A 15,791-nucleotide genomic window follows, 5' to 3' on the forward strand; every position below is an offset into this window, starting at 1 on the left:
TATATTTATTCTGGCATGAATGTTCAGGTCCGTATGATTCAGAACAAAAGTTTAATATTGGCATAAAAACAAAAATACTTCAAGCATACTAACAAAATAATTATGTCTTCTCAAAATAACATGGCCAAAGAAAGCTTATCCCTACAAAATCATATAGTGTGGCTATGCTCCATCTTCACCACACAAAATATTCTAATCATGCACAACCCCGATGACAAGCCAAGCAATTGTTTCATACTTTTCACATTCTAAAACCTTTTCAACTTTCACGCAATACATGAGCGTGAGCCATGGACATAACACTATAGGTGGAATAGAAGGTGGTGGTGGAGAGGACAAAAAAAGAGGGAGATAGTCTCACATAAACTAGGCGTATCAACGGACTATGGAGATGCCCATCAATAGATATCAATGTGAGTGAGTACAGATTGCCATGCAACGGATGCACTAGAGCTATAAGTTTATGAAAACTCAAAAAGAAAACTAAGTGGGTGTGCATCCAACTTGCTTGCTCATGAAGACCTAGGGAATTTTGAGGAAGACCATCGTTGGAATATACAAGCCATGCTCTATAATGAAAAATTCCCACTAGTATATGAAAGTGACAATATAGAACACTCTGTATCATGAAGATCATGGTGCTACTTTGAAGCACAAGTTTGGCAAAAAGGATAGTAACATTGTCCCTTCCCTCTTTTCTATCATTTTTTGGGCCTTATCTTTTTTTATTTGGCCTTTCTTTTTTTTATTTCCTCACATGGGACAATGCTCTAATAATGAAGATCATCACACCTTTATTTACTTACAACTCAAAAATTACAAGTCGATATTAGAACAAAAATATGACTCTATGTGAATGCCTCCAGCGGTGTACCGGGATTTGCAATGAATCAAGAGAGAAATGTATGAGAGAATTATGAACGGTCGCTTTGGCACAAATACAATGTCAACTACATGATCATGCAAAGCAATATGACAATAATGGAGCGTGTCATAATAAACGGAATGATGGAAAGTTGCATGGCAATATATCTCGGAATGGCTATGGAAATGCCATAATAGGTAGGTATGGTGGCTGCTTTCTGGAAGGTATATGGTGGGTTTATGGTACCGACAAAAGTTGCGCGGTACAAGAGAGGCTAGCAATGGCGGAAAGGTGAGAGTCCTATAATCCATGGACTCAACATTAGTCATAAAGAACTCACATACTTATTGCAAAAATATATTAGTCATCGAAACAAAGTACTACGCGCATGCTCCTAGTGGGGTAGATTAGTAGTAGAAGACAATCGCTCGTCCCCGACCACCACTCATAAGGAAGACAATAAAAAATATCTCATGCTCCAACTTCGTTACATAACGGTTTACCATACGTGCATGCTACGGGACTCACAGACCTTAACACAAGTATTTCTCAAATTCACAACTACTTACTAGCATGACTCTAATATCAACATCTTCTTATCTCAAAACAATCATAAGGAATCAAACTTCTCATAGTATTCAATGCACTTTATATGAAAGTTTTTATTATATCCCTCTTGGATGCCTATCATATTAGGACTAGTTTTATAACCAAAGCAAATTACCATGCTGTTTTAAAGACTCCCAAAATAATATAAGTGAAGTGTGAGAGCTCATCAATTTATATAAAATAAAACCACCACCGTGCTCTAAAAAGATATAAGTGAAGCACTAGAGCAAATTTGCCTAGCTCAAAAGATACAAGTGAAGCACATAGAGTATTCTAATAAATCATGATTCATGCGTGTCTGTCTCAAAAGGTGTGCACAACAAGTATGATTGTGGAAAACTAAAAAGCAAAGACTCAAATCATACAAGACGCTCCAAGCAAAACACATATCATGTGGTGAATAAAAATATAGCCTCAAGTAAAGTTACCGATAGACGAAGACGAAAGAGGGGATGCCTTCCGGGGCATCCCCAAGCTTAGACTCTTGGTTGTCCTTGAATATTATCTTGGGGTGCCCTGGGTATCCCCAATATTGGGATCTTTCCACTCCTTATTGCATAGTCCTTCAAATCCTAACCCAAAACTTGAAAACTTCACAACACAATACTGAACAGAAAATCTCATCAGCTCCGTTAGTATAAGAAAATAAATCACCACTTTTGGTACTGTTGTTAACTCATTCTTTATTTATATTGGTGTAATATCTAATGTATCCCAACTTTTCCATGGTTCATACCCCCCGATACTAGCCATAGATGCATCAAAATAAGCAAACAACACGTGAAAAACAGAATCTGTCAAAAACAGAACGGTATGTAGAAATCTGGAGATTTCAAATACTTCTTTAACTCCAAAAATACTGAAAAATTAGGATGACCTAAGCAATTTGTTTATTAAACTTATTCATAAAGAATAGGTATTTTATCGTGCTTCTGCTAAAAATGAAAATTAATCTCCTGGGCGCAAAAGTTTCTTATTTTCAGCAAGATCAAATGAACTATCACCATATGCTATCCCAAAGGTCTTACTTGGCACAAACACTAATTAAAACACAGAACCACATCTAACCAGAGGCTAGATGAAATATTTAATGCAAAGCAGAACCTAAAAAGCAAAAAACTAAAATAAAATTGGGTTGCCTCCCAACAAGATCTATTGTTTAACGCCCTTAGCTAGACATAAAGATCGAATAGATCTAAGTGTTATCATCTTTCACATGTAATCCATAAGTGGTTCTCATTATAGATTCATAAGGCAATTTAATTTTCTTTCTAGGGAAGTGTTCCATGCCTTTCCTTAACGGAAATTGAAATCTAATGTTTCCTTCTTTTATATCAATAATTGCACCAATCGTTCTAAGGAAAGGTCTACCAAGAATAATAGGACATGTAGGATTGCAATCAATATAAAGAACAATGAGATCTACGGGCACATAATTCCTATTTGCAACAATAAGAACATCATTAATCCTTCCCATAGGTTTCTTAATAGTGGAATCCGCAAGATGCAAATTTAAAGAACAATCATCAAATTCACAGAAACCTAACACATCACATAAAGTTTTTGGATTCATGGAAACACTAGCACCCAAATCACACAAAGCATGGCATTCATAATCTTTAATTTTGATCTTAATAGTAGGTTCCCACTGATCATAAAGTTTTCTAGGGATAGAAACTTCCAATTCAAGCTTTTCTTCAATAGATTGTATCATAGCATCAACGATATGTTTAGTAAAAGCTTTGTTTTGATTATAAGCATGAGGAGAATTCAACATGGACTACAACAAGGAAATGCAATCTATTAGAGAACAATTACCATAATTAAATTCTTTGAAATCCAAAAAAGTGGGTTCATTGCTATGTAAAGTTTTGACCTCTCCAATCCCACTTTTATCAATTTTTGCATCAAGATCTTAAAACTCTGAATCATTGTGACGCCTTCTAACTAAAGTTGACTCATCTCCAGTCCCATCTTTATCAAGATTTATATTAGAAAACAAAGATTCAATAGGAGTCACATCAATCACTATAAGATCTTCATCATTATTCAAAGCTTCTGGTTTGGTGGCCATTTTGTTTACTAAAGTAGCTTGTTTATCAGAAATTTTCCCTACTAAATTTTCGAGATGCGCAAACTAAGATCTCAAACCGTAAAATCCCTTAGACATACCATTAAGCTATTTACGAATGTATTCCATAAAGCTTTTCTGCTCCTTAAGCTCGTTTCAAAAGAAATTGTTATGCTCAAATTGCAAACACATGAAGCTTCTAACATTATTTTCAATTTCGTCTAACCTCCTAAGGTGAGGGTCAACGTTTTTTGGAGGAGGAATGTGTTGGGGAATGCAGTAATTTCAAAAAAATTCCTACGCACACGCAGGATCATGGTGATGCATTGCAACGAGAGGGGGGGAGTTTTGTCCATGTACCCTCGTAGACCGTAAGAGGAAGCGTTATGAGAACGCAGTTGATGTAGTCTACGTCTTCACGATCCGACTGATCCAAGTACTGAATGTACGGCACCTCCGAGTTCAGCACACGTTCATCTCGGTGACGTCCCATGAACTCCAATCCAGCAGAGCTTCGAGGGAGAGTTTCATCAGCACGACGGCGTGATGACGGTGATGATGATGCTACCGACGCAAGGCTTCGCCTCAGCACCGCTACGACATGACTGAGGTGGATTATGGTGGAGGGGGGCACTGCACACGGCTAAAGGATCAACTAATCAACTTGTGTGTGGATGGGGTGCCCCCTCCCCCGTATTTAAAGGAGTAGAGGAGGGGAGAGCCAGCCCTCTACTATGGCGCGCCCTGGGTAGTCCTACTCCCACCGGGAGTAGGATTCCCCCCTTTCCATGTAGTAGGAGTAGGAGAGAAGGAAAGGGAAAAGAGAAGAGAAGGAAGGAGGGGGCGCTGCCCCTCCCCCTAGTCCAATTCGGACTAGGCCTTGGGGTGTGCAGCCTCTCCTCTCTCTTTCCCCTAAAGCCCAATAAGGCCCATATACTCCCCGACGAATTCTCGTAACTCTCCGGTACTCCGATAAATACCCGAACAACTCAGAACCTTTTCGATGTCTGAATATACCCTTCCAATATATCGATCTTTACGTCTCTAACATTTCGAGAATCCTCGTCATGTCCTTGATCTCATCTGGGACTCGGAACAACCTTCAGTACATCAAAACACATAAACTCATAATACCAATCGTCGCCGAACTTTAAGCATGCGGACCCTACGGGTTCGAGAACTATGTACACACGACTGAGACTCATCTCCAGTCAATAACCAATATAGGAACCTGGATTCTCATATTGGCTCCTACATATTCTACGAAGATCTTTATTGGTCAAATCGCATAACCGTATACGTTGTTCCCTTTGTTATCGATATGTTACTTGCTCGAGATTCGGTAGTCGGTATCTCAATACCTAGTTCAATCTCGTTACCAGCAAGTCTCTTTACTCGTTCTATAATGCATGATCCCACAACTAACTCATTAGTCACATTGCTTGCAAGGCTTATAGTGATGTGCATTAGCGAGAGGGCCCAGAGATACCTCTCCAACAATCGGAGTGCCAAATCCTAATCTCGATCTATGCCAACTCAACAAGTACCATTGGAGACACCTGTAGAGCACCTTTATAATCACCCAGTTACGTTGTGATGTTTTGTAGCACACAAAGTGTTCCTCCGATATTCGTGAGTTGCATAATCTCATAGTCAGAGGAACATGTATAAGTCATGAAGAAAGTAGTTGCAACAAACTAAACGATCATCATGCTAAGCTAACGGAATGGGTAAAGTCAATTACATCATTCTCTAATGATGTGATCCCGTTAATCAAATGACCACTCATGTCTATGGCTAGGAAACTTAACCATCTTTGATTCAACGAGCTAGTCAAGTAGAGGCATATTAGTGACACTATGTTTGTCTATGTATTCACACATGTACTAAGTTTCCGTTTAATACAATTCTAGCATGAATAATAAACATTTATCATGATATAAGGAAATAAATAATAACTTTATTATTTCCTCTAGGGCATATTTCCTTCAGTCTCCCACTTGCACTAGAGTCAATAATCTAGTTCACGTCTTTATGTGATTAGTTCACATCTCCATGTGACTAATACCCAAAGGGTTTACTAGAGTCAATAATCTAGTTCGCATCGCTATGTGATTAACACCCAAAGAGTGATCATGTTTTTCTTGTGAGATAAGTTTAGCCTACGGGTCTGCAACATTCAGATATGTATGTATTTCGCAAATTTCAATGTCTGCAATGCTCTGCGTGAAGCTACTCTAGCTAATTGCTCCCACTTTCAATATATATCCAGATCGAGATGTAGAGTCATATAGATGGATGTAAAAAGCTTGCATCGACGTAACTCTTTACGACGAACTCTTTTATCACCTCCATAAGCGAGAAATATTTCCTTAGTCCTCTAAGGATAATTTTGACCGATGTCCAGTGATCTACTCCTAGATCACTATTGTACTCCCTTGCCAGAATGATGCTAAGTTATGCAATAGGACTGGTAAACAGCATATAATACTTTATAGAACCTATGACTAAGGCATAGGGAATGATTTTTCTTTCTCTTTCTATTTTCTGTTGTGGTCGAGTTTTTTTTTTGAGTCTTTACTCAACTTCACACCTTGCAACACAGGCAAACACAGGCAAGAACTCCTTCTTTGACTGTTCCATTTTGAACTACTTCAAAATCTTGTCAAGGTATGTACTCATTGAAAAAACTTAGCAAGCATCTTGATCTATCTCTATAGATCTTGATACTCAATGTGTAAGTAGCTTCATCGAGGTCTTTCTTTGAAAAACTCTTTTCAAACACTCCTTTATGCTTTCCAAAATATTCTACATTATTTCCAATCAACAATATGTCATTCACATATACTTATCAGAAATGTTGTAGTGCTCCCACTCACTTTCTTGTAAATACAGGCTTCACCGCAAGTCTGTATAAAACCATATGCCTTGATCACTTTATCAAAGCATATATTCCAACTCTGAGATGCTTGCACCAGTCCATAGATGGATCGCCGGAGCTTGCTCACTTTGTTAGCACCTTTAGGATCGACAAAACCTTCTAGTTGCATCATATACAACTCTTCTTTAAGAAATCCATGAGGGAATACAGTTTTGACATCCATTTGCCCGATTTCATAAAATGCGACAACTGCTAACATGATTCAGACAGACTTTTAAGCATCAATACGAGTGAGAAAATCTCATCGTATTCAACACCTTGAACTTGTCGAAAACATTTTGCGACAATTCGAGCTTTGTAGATAGTAACACTGCTATCAGCATCTGTCTTCCTCTTGAAGATCCATTTATTCTTAATGACTCACCGATCATCGGGTAAGTAATCAAAGTCCATACTTTGTTCTCATACGTGGATCCCATCTCAGATTTCATGGCCTCAAGCCATTTCATAGAATCTGGGCTCATCATCGCTTCCTCATAGTTCGTAGGTTCGTCATGGTCAAGTAACATGACATCCAGAACATGATTACCGTACCACTCTGGTGCGGATCTCACTCTGGTTGACCTACGAGTTTCGATAGTAACTTGATCTAAAGTTACATGATCATCATCATTAGCTTCCTCACTAATTGGTGTAGGAGTCACGGGAACAGATTTCTGTGATGAACTACTTTCCAATAAGGGAGCAGGTACAGTTACCTCATCAAGTTCAACTTTCCTCCCACTCACTTCTTTCGAGAGAAACTCCTTCTCTAGAAAGGATCCATTCTCAGCAACTAATGTCTTGCCTTCGTATATATGATAGAAGGTGTACCCAACTGTCTCCTTTGGGTATCCTATGAAGACACATTTCTCCGATTTGGGTTTGAGCTTATCAGGATGAAACTTTTTCACATAAGCATCGCAACCCCAAACTTTAAGAAACGACAACTTTGGTTTTTTGCCAAACCATAGTTCATATGGCGTCGTCTCAACGGATTTAGATGGTGCCCTATTTAACGTGAATGCAACTGTCTCTAATGCATAACCCCAAAACGATAGTGGTAAATAGGTAAGAGACATCATAGATTGTAGCATATATAATAAAGTACGGTTACAATGTTCGGACACACCATTACGGTATGGTGTTCCAGGTGGCGTGAGTTGCGAAACTATTCCACATTGTTTCAAATGAATACCAAACTCGTAACTCAAATATTCTCCTCCACGATCAGATCGTAGAAACTTTATTTTCTTTTTACGATTATTTTCCACTTCACTCTGAAATTATTTTAATTTTTCAAATGTTTCAGATTTATGTTTCATCAAGAAGATATACACATATCTTAATCAAATCATCTGTGAAGGTCAGAAAATAACGATACCTGCCGTGAGCCTCAACACTCATTGGACTGCATACATCAGTATGTATTATTTCCAACAAGTCTGTTGCTCGCTCCATTGTTCCGTAGAACAGAGTCTTAGTCAACTTGCCCATGAGGCATGGTTCGCAAGCATCAACTCATTCATAATCAAGTGATTCCAAAAGCCCATCAGCATGGATTTTATTCATGTGATTTACGCCAATATGACCTAAACGGCAGTGCCACAAATAAGTTGCACTCACATTATTAACTTTGCATCTTTTGGCTACAATATTATGAATATGTGTACCACTACGACCAAGATTCAATAAACCATTCACCTTGGGTGTATGACCATTGAAGGTTTTATTCATGTAAACAGAACAACAATTATTCTCTCACTTTAAAATGAATAATCGTATTGCAATAAACATGATCAAATCATATTCATGCTTAACTCAACCACCAAATAACATTTATTTAGATTCAACACTAATCCCGAAAGTATAGGGAGTGTGCGATTATGATCATATCAATCTTGGAACCACTTCCAACACACATCGTTACTTCACCCTTAACTAGTCTCTGTTCATTCTGCAACTCCCGTTTTGAGTTACTAATCTTAGCAACTGAACTAGTATCAAATACTGAGGGGTTTCTATAAACACTAGTAAAGTACACATCAATAACATGTATATCACAGATACCTTTGTTCACCTTGCCATCCTTCTTATCCGCTAAATACTTGGGGGAGTTCTGCTTCCAGTGACCAGTCCCTTTGCAGTAGAAGCACTTAGTCTCAGGCTTAGGTCTAGACTTGGGCTTCTTCACTTGAGCAGCAACTTGCTTGCCATTATTCTTGAAGTTCCCCTTCTTCCCTTTGCCCTTTTCTTGAAACAAGTGGTCTTGTCAACCATCAACACTTGATGCTTTTCTTGATTTCTACCTTCGTCGATTTAAGCATCACGAAGAGCTTGGGAATCGTTTCCGTTATCCCTTGCATATTATAGTTCATCATGAAGTTCCTGTAACTTGGTGATAGTGACTAGAGAACTCTGTCAATCACTATCTTATCTGGAAGATTAACTCCCACTTGATTCAAGTGATTGTAGTACTCAGACATTCTGAGCACATGCTCACTAGCTGAGCTATTCTCCTCCATTTTGAAGGCAAAGTGCTTGTCAAAGGTCTCATACCTTTCGACACGGGCATGAGTTTGAAATACTAATTTCAACTCTTGGAACATCTCATATGCTTTGTGGCGTTCAAAACGTCTTTGAAGCCCCGATTCTAAGCCGTAAAGCATGCTGCACTACACTATCAAGTAGTCATCACATGGAGCTCGCCAAACGTTCATAACGTCTGGATCTGCTCCTGCAATCGGTTTGTCACCTAGCGGTGCATCAAGGACATAATTCTTCTGTGCAGCAACGAGGATATTCCTCAGATCACGGATCAAATCCGCATCATTGCAACTAACATCTTTCAACTTAGTTTTTCTCTAGGAACATATCAAAATAAACGGGGAGCTACATCGCGAGCTATTGATCTACAACATAGTTATGCAAATACTATCAGGACTAAGTTCATGATAAATTAAAGTTCAATTAATCATATTACTTAAGAACTCCCACTTAGATAGACATCCCTCTAGTCATCTAAATGATCACGTGATCCAAATCAACTAAACCATGTACAATCATCATGTGAAATGGAGTAGTTTTTAATGGTGAACATCACTATGTTGATCATATCTATTATATGATTCATGCTCGACCTTTCGGTCTCTAGTGTTCCGAGGCCATATCTACATATGCTAGGCTCGTCAAGTTTAACCCGAGTATTCCGTGTGTGCAAAACTGGCATGCACCCATTGTATGTGAACGTAGAGCTTATCACACCCGATCATCACGTGGTGTCTCAGCATGATGAACTGTAGTAACGGTGCATACTCAGGGAGAACACTTATACCATGAAATTTACATCCGAACTAAGCAAAATCAGATGCATAAAGGATACACATCACATGAAACCAAAATATGTGACATGATATGGCCATGATCATCTTGCGCCGTTGATCTCCATCTCCAAAGTACCGTCATATTCTCTACCGTCACCGGCATGACACCACGATCTCCATCGTCTTGATCTCCATCAACGTGTCGTCACATGGTCGTCTCGCCAACTATTGCTCTTGCAACTATTGCTATCACTTAGCGATAAAGTAAAGCAATTAATTGGCACTTGCATCATATGCAATAAAGAGACAACCATAAGGCTTCTACCAGTTGCCGATAACTTCCACAAAACATGATCATCTCATAGATCAATTTATATCTCATCATGTCTTGACCATATCACATCACAACATGCCCTGCAAAAACAAGTTAGACTTCCTCTACTTTGTTGTTGCAAGTTTTACGTGGCTGCTACGGGCTGAGCAAGAACCGTTCTTACCTACGCATCAAAAACCACAATGCGCTATAGTGATTGCTTTTTGATCTTCAGAAAGAACCCTGTTCATTGAATCTGATTCAACTAAAGTTGGAGAAACAGACACCCACTAGCCACCTGTGTGTGTAGCACGTCGGTAGAACCAGTCTCGCGTAAGCGTATGGGTATTGTCGGTCTGAGCCGCTTCATCCAACAATGCCGCTGAATCAAGAATCAACTAGTGACGGCAAGCAATATGTATATACCCATGCCCACAACTCCTTTGTGTTCTACTCGTGCATATAACATTTACGCATAATCCTGGCTCTGATACCATTGTCGGGGAACGCAGTAATTTCAAAAAAATTCCTAAACACGTGCAAGATCATGGTGATGCATAGCAACAAAGAGGGGAGGGTTTCGTCCACGTACCCTCATAGACCATAAGCGGAAGCGTTATGAGAACGCGGTTGATGTAGTCGTATGTCTTCACGATCCGACCGATCCAAGTACCAAATGTACGGCACCTCTGAGTTCAGCACACGGTCAGCTCGGTCACGTCGCACGAACTCCGATCAAGCAGAGCATCGAGGGAGAGTTCCATCAGCATGATGGTATGATGATGAGGATGATGATGCTACCGACACAGGGCTTCGCCTAAGCATCTCTACGATATGACCGAGGTGGATTATGGTGGAGGGGCCACCGCAGACGGCTAAAAGATCAACTGATCAACTTGTGTGTGCATGGGGTGCCCCCTCCCCCGTATATAAAGGAGTGGAGGAGGGGGAGCGCTGACCCTCTACTATGGCGCGCCCTGGGGAGTCCTACTCCCACCGGGAGTAGGATTCCCCCCTTCCATGTAGTAGGAGTAGGAGAGAAGGAAAGGGAAAAGAGAAGAGAAGGAAGGAGGGGGCGCCGCCCCTCCCCCCAGTCCAATTTGGACTAGGCCTTGGGGGGTGCACAGCCTCTCCTCTCTCTTTCCCCTAAAGCCCAATAAGGCCCTTATACTCCCCGGCGAATTCTCGTAACTCTGCGGTACTCCATAAATACCCGAACCACTCAGAACCTTTCCGATGTCCGAATATAGCCTTCCAATATATCGATCTGTATGTCTCGAACATTTCGAGACTCCTCGTCATGTCCCTGATCTCATTCGGGACACCGAACAACCTTCGGTACATCAAAACACATAAACTCATAATACTGATCGTCACCGAACGTTAAGCATGTGGACCCTATAGGTTCGAGAACTATGTAGACATGACTGAGACTCATCTCCGGTCAATAACCAATTGCGGAACCTGGATGCTCATATTGGCTCCTACATATTCTACGAAGATCTTTATCGGTCAAACCGCATAACGGTATACGTTGTTCCCTTTGCCATCGGTATGTTACTTGCCCGAGATTCGATCGTCGATATCTCAATACCTAGTTCAATCTCGTTACCGGCAAGTCTCTTTACTCGTTCCGTAATGCATTGTCCCACAACTACCTCATTAGTCACATTGTTTGCAAGGATTATAGTGATCTGCATTACCGAGAGGGCCCAGTGATACCTCTCCAACAATCGGAGTGACAAATCCTAATCTCGATCTATGGCAACTCAACAAGTACCATCGGAGACACCTGTAGAGCACCTTTATAATCACACAATTATGTTGTGACATTCGGTAGCACACAAAGTGTTCCTCCGGTATTCGGGAGTTGCATAATCTCATAGTCACAGGAACATGTATAAGTCATGAAGAAAGCAGTAGCAACAAACTAAACGATCATCGTGCTAAGCTAACAGAATGGGTCAAGTCAATCACATCATTCTCTAATGATGTGATCCCGTTAATCAAATGACAACTCATGTCTATGGCTAGGAAACTTAACCATCTTTGATTCAACGAGCTAGTCAAGTAGAGGCATACTAGTGGCACTCTGTTTGTCTATGTATTCACACATGTACTAAGTTTCCGATTAATACAATTCTAGCATGAATAATAAACATTTATCATGATATAAGGAAATAAATAATAACTTTATTATTGCCTCTAGGGCATATTTCCTTCATAATGGTGGCAAGGCAAGCAATCCAACACACGAGCACACAAAAAGCAAACGAAGAAGAAGGACAGAAGAGGGGCGAAGAAAAGGCGAACCTTTTCGAACATCGTTTAAGAAGTGGGGAGAGGAAAATGAGAGGCGAATGGCAAATAATGTAATGCGAGGTATGAGAGTTTATGGTGGGTACTTGGTATGTCTTGGCTTGGGATAGACCTCCTCGGCAACGACGCTAGAAATTCTTCCTTCTACCTCTTTAGCTTGCGTTGGTTTTTCCCTTGAAGAGGAAAGGGTGATGCACCAAAGTAGAGTAAGTATTTCCCTCAGCTTTTGATAACCAAGGTATCAATCCAGTAGGATACTACGCACAAGTCACCAAATACCTGCACAAACAAACACCAACTTGCACCAACGTGACAAAGGGGTTGTCAATTCCTCCATGGTTATTTGCAAAGTGAGATCTGATATAGATGGATAAATTGTAAAGTAATATTTTTGGTATTTTTGGTTTATGGAACGGGAAGTAAAAGATTGCAAAGAAAGTAAATAGGAAACTAAAATTGTAGATCGGAAACTTATATGATGGAAAAGAGACCCGGGGGCCATAGGGTTCACTAGAGGATTCTCTCAAGATAGAAAATATTACGGTGGCTGAACAAATTACTACCGAGCAATTGATAGAACAACGCAAAGTTATGATGATATCTAAGGCAATGATCATGAACATAGGCATCACATCCGTATCAAGTAATCTGAATCCTGCCTGCATCTACTAATTTTACTCCACACATCGACCGACTCCTGCCTGCATCTAGAGTATTAAGTTCATGAAGAACAGAGTAACACATTAAGTAAGGTGACATGATGTAGCGGGATAAACACAAGCAATATGATGAAAACCTCATCTTGTTGTCCTCGATGGCAACAATACAATACATGTCGGTTCCCCTTCTGTCACTAGGATCGAGCACCACAAGATTGAACCCGAAGCAAAGCACTTCTCCCATTGCCATGAACACCAATCTAGTTGGCCAAACCAAATCAATAGTTCGAAAAGACTTGCAAAGATATAAAATCATGCACATAAGAATTCAAAGGAGATTCAAATAATATTCATAGATAAGATGATCATAAATCCACAATTCATCAGATCTCTTCAAACACACCGCAAAAAAGTATTACATTGAATAGATCTCCAAGAACATCAAGAAGAACATGGTATTGAGAATCAAAGAGAGAGAAGAAGCCATCTAGCTACTAGCTATGGACCTGTAGATCTCTGGTAAACTACTCACGCTTCATCGGAGAGGCAGTGGTGTTGATGTAGAAGCCCTTCGTGATGGAATCCCCCTCCAGCAGGACGTAGGAAAAGGCCCCTAGATGGGATCTGACGGGTACAGAAGGTTGCGGCGGTGGAAAAGTGGTTTTGTGGCTCTCTTGGAAGGTTTTGGGATATTTGAGAATATATAGGCGGAAGAAATAGGTCGGTGGAGTCACGAGGGGCCCACAAGGGTGGGAGCGCGCCCTACCACCTGGGCGTGCCTCCCAACCTTGTGGCCACCTCGTGGCTTTCCTGACGTGCATTCCAAGCCCCCTGGATGTCTTATAGTCCAAGAAGAATCATCACGAAAGTTTCATTCCGTTTGGACTCCGTTTGGTATCCCTTTTTGTGAAACTCTAAAACAAGGAAAAAACAGGAACTGGCACTAAGCTCTAGGTTAATAGGTTAGTCCCAAAAATAATATAAAATAGCATATTAATGCATATAAAACATCCAAACCAGATAATATAATAGCATGGAACAATAAAAATTATAGATACGTTGGAGACGTATCACACACCGTTGTTGTCGTACTCCTGGAGATTGGCCCTAGCTTCAAGGAAGGCTAGAATGTTATGGACTTCGGTCTCCAGGAGCGAGTCAACTGGCGGGAGGAGGTGAAACGGGTTGGTACAAGGAAGCAGTCGACGATGGCCATCCATGCCGCTGTGGGGGGCACTAGCACCCACGTGGGGATAGACGCTGGCAACAGCGCAGCGGAGACATTCGTGTGCATGGGCAGCGGCACGAGGGTGCGTAGCAGTGCACGCGCACGCGCATCCGCTAGCAGGTGCACGGGCACGTGAAAGTCGGCAGGGACCTCGTGGAACCCCGTGGCATCAAGCTCGGCAGCAACATGCTGCTCCCAGCTCATCAATGCCACAGGGATGGGCGCTGGCTCAGTCAGGACGACGGGAGCCAGAACGGGAGCGGGGACAGGCGCGACGTCCGGTTTAAGCTCGTCCCAAAGCACCTTATGTTCTTGAGACTCTGGTTGGGTGTCTTCCTTAGGAATCTGGAAGACTAAGGGCAGACCATCGTGATACGTCATGGCGTACGGTTAGGTCAGGCTGGTTGGAGGTAGACGATAGGAGAATCGAAGAGGAAGAGAGAAGATGTAGCGATATCGGGTAGTGCGGGGGTGATTTTAAACTGCGGCGCCGGCGTCATTAAATGTGGGCGCAGTTGTGAAGGAAATATGCCCTAGAGGCAATAATAAAGTTATTATTTATTTCCTTATATCATGGTAAATGTTTATTATTCAGGCTAGAATTGTATTAACCGGAAACATAATACATGTGTGAATACATAGACAAACAAAGTGTCACTAGTATGCCTCTACTTGACTAGCTCGTTGATCAAAGATGGTTAAGTTTCCTAGCCATTGACATGGGTTGTCATTTGATTAATGGGATCACATCATTAGGAGAATGATGTGATTGACATGACCCATTCTGCTAGCTTAGCACATGATCGTTTAGTATGTTGCTATTGCTTTCTTCATGACTTATACATGTTCCTATGACTATGAGATTATGCAACTCCCGTTTACCGGAGGAACACTTTGTGTTCTACCAAACTAGGTGATTATAAAGGTTCTCTACAGGTGTCTCCAAAGGTACTTGTTGTGTTGGCGTATATCGAGATTAGGATTTGTCACTCCGATTGTCGGAGAGGTATCTCTGGGCCCTCTCGGTAATGCACATCACTTAAGCCTTGCAAGCATTGCAACTAATGAGTCAGTTGCGGGATGATGTATTACGAAACGAGTAAAGAGACTTGTTGGTAATGAGATTGAACTAGGTATTGAGATACCGACGATCGAATCTCGGGCAAGTAACATACCGATGACAAAGGGAACAACATATATTGTTATGCGGTCTGACCGATAAAGATCTTTGTAGAATATGTAGTAGCCAATATGAGCATCCAAGTTCCGCTATTGCTTATTCACCGGAGACGTGTCTCGGCCATGTCTACATAGTTCTCGAACCCGTAGGGTCCGCACGCTTAACGTTACGATGACAGTTATATTATGAGTTTATATGTTTTGATGTACCGATGGTTGTTCGGAGTCCCGGATGTGATCACGGACATGATGAGGAGTCTCGAAATCATTCAGACATGAAGAATGATATATTGGAAGCCTACGTT

Source organism: Triticum aestivum, chromosome 1A, assembly GCF_018294505.1.
Source record: "Triticum aestivum cultivar Chinese Spring chromosome 1A, IWGSC CS RefSeq v2.1, whole genome shotgun sequence".
Lineage (NCBI taxonomy): Eukaryota > Viridiplantae > Streptophyta > Magnoliopsida > Poales > Poaceae > Triticum > Triticum aestivum.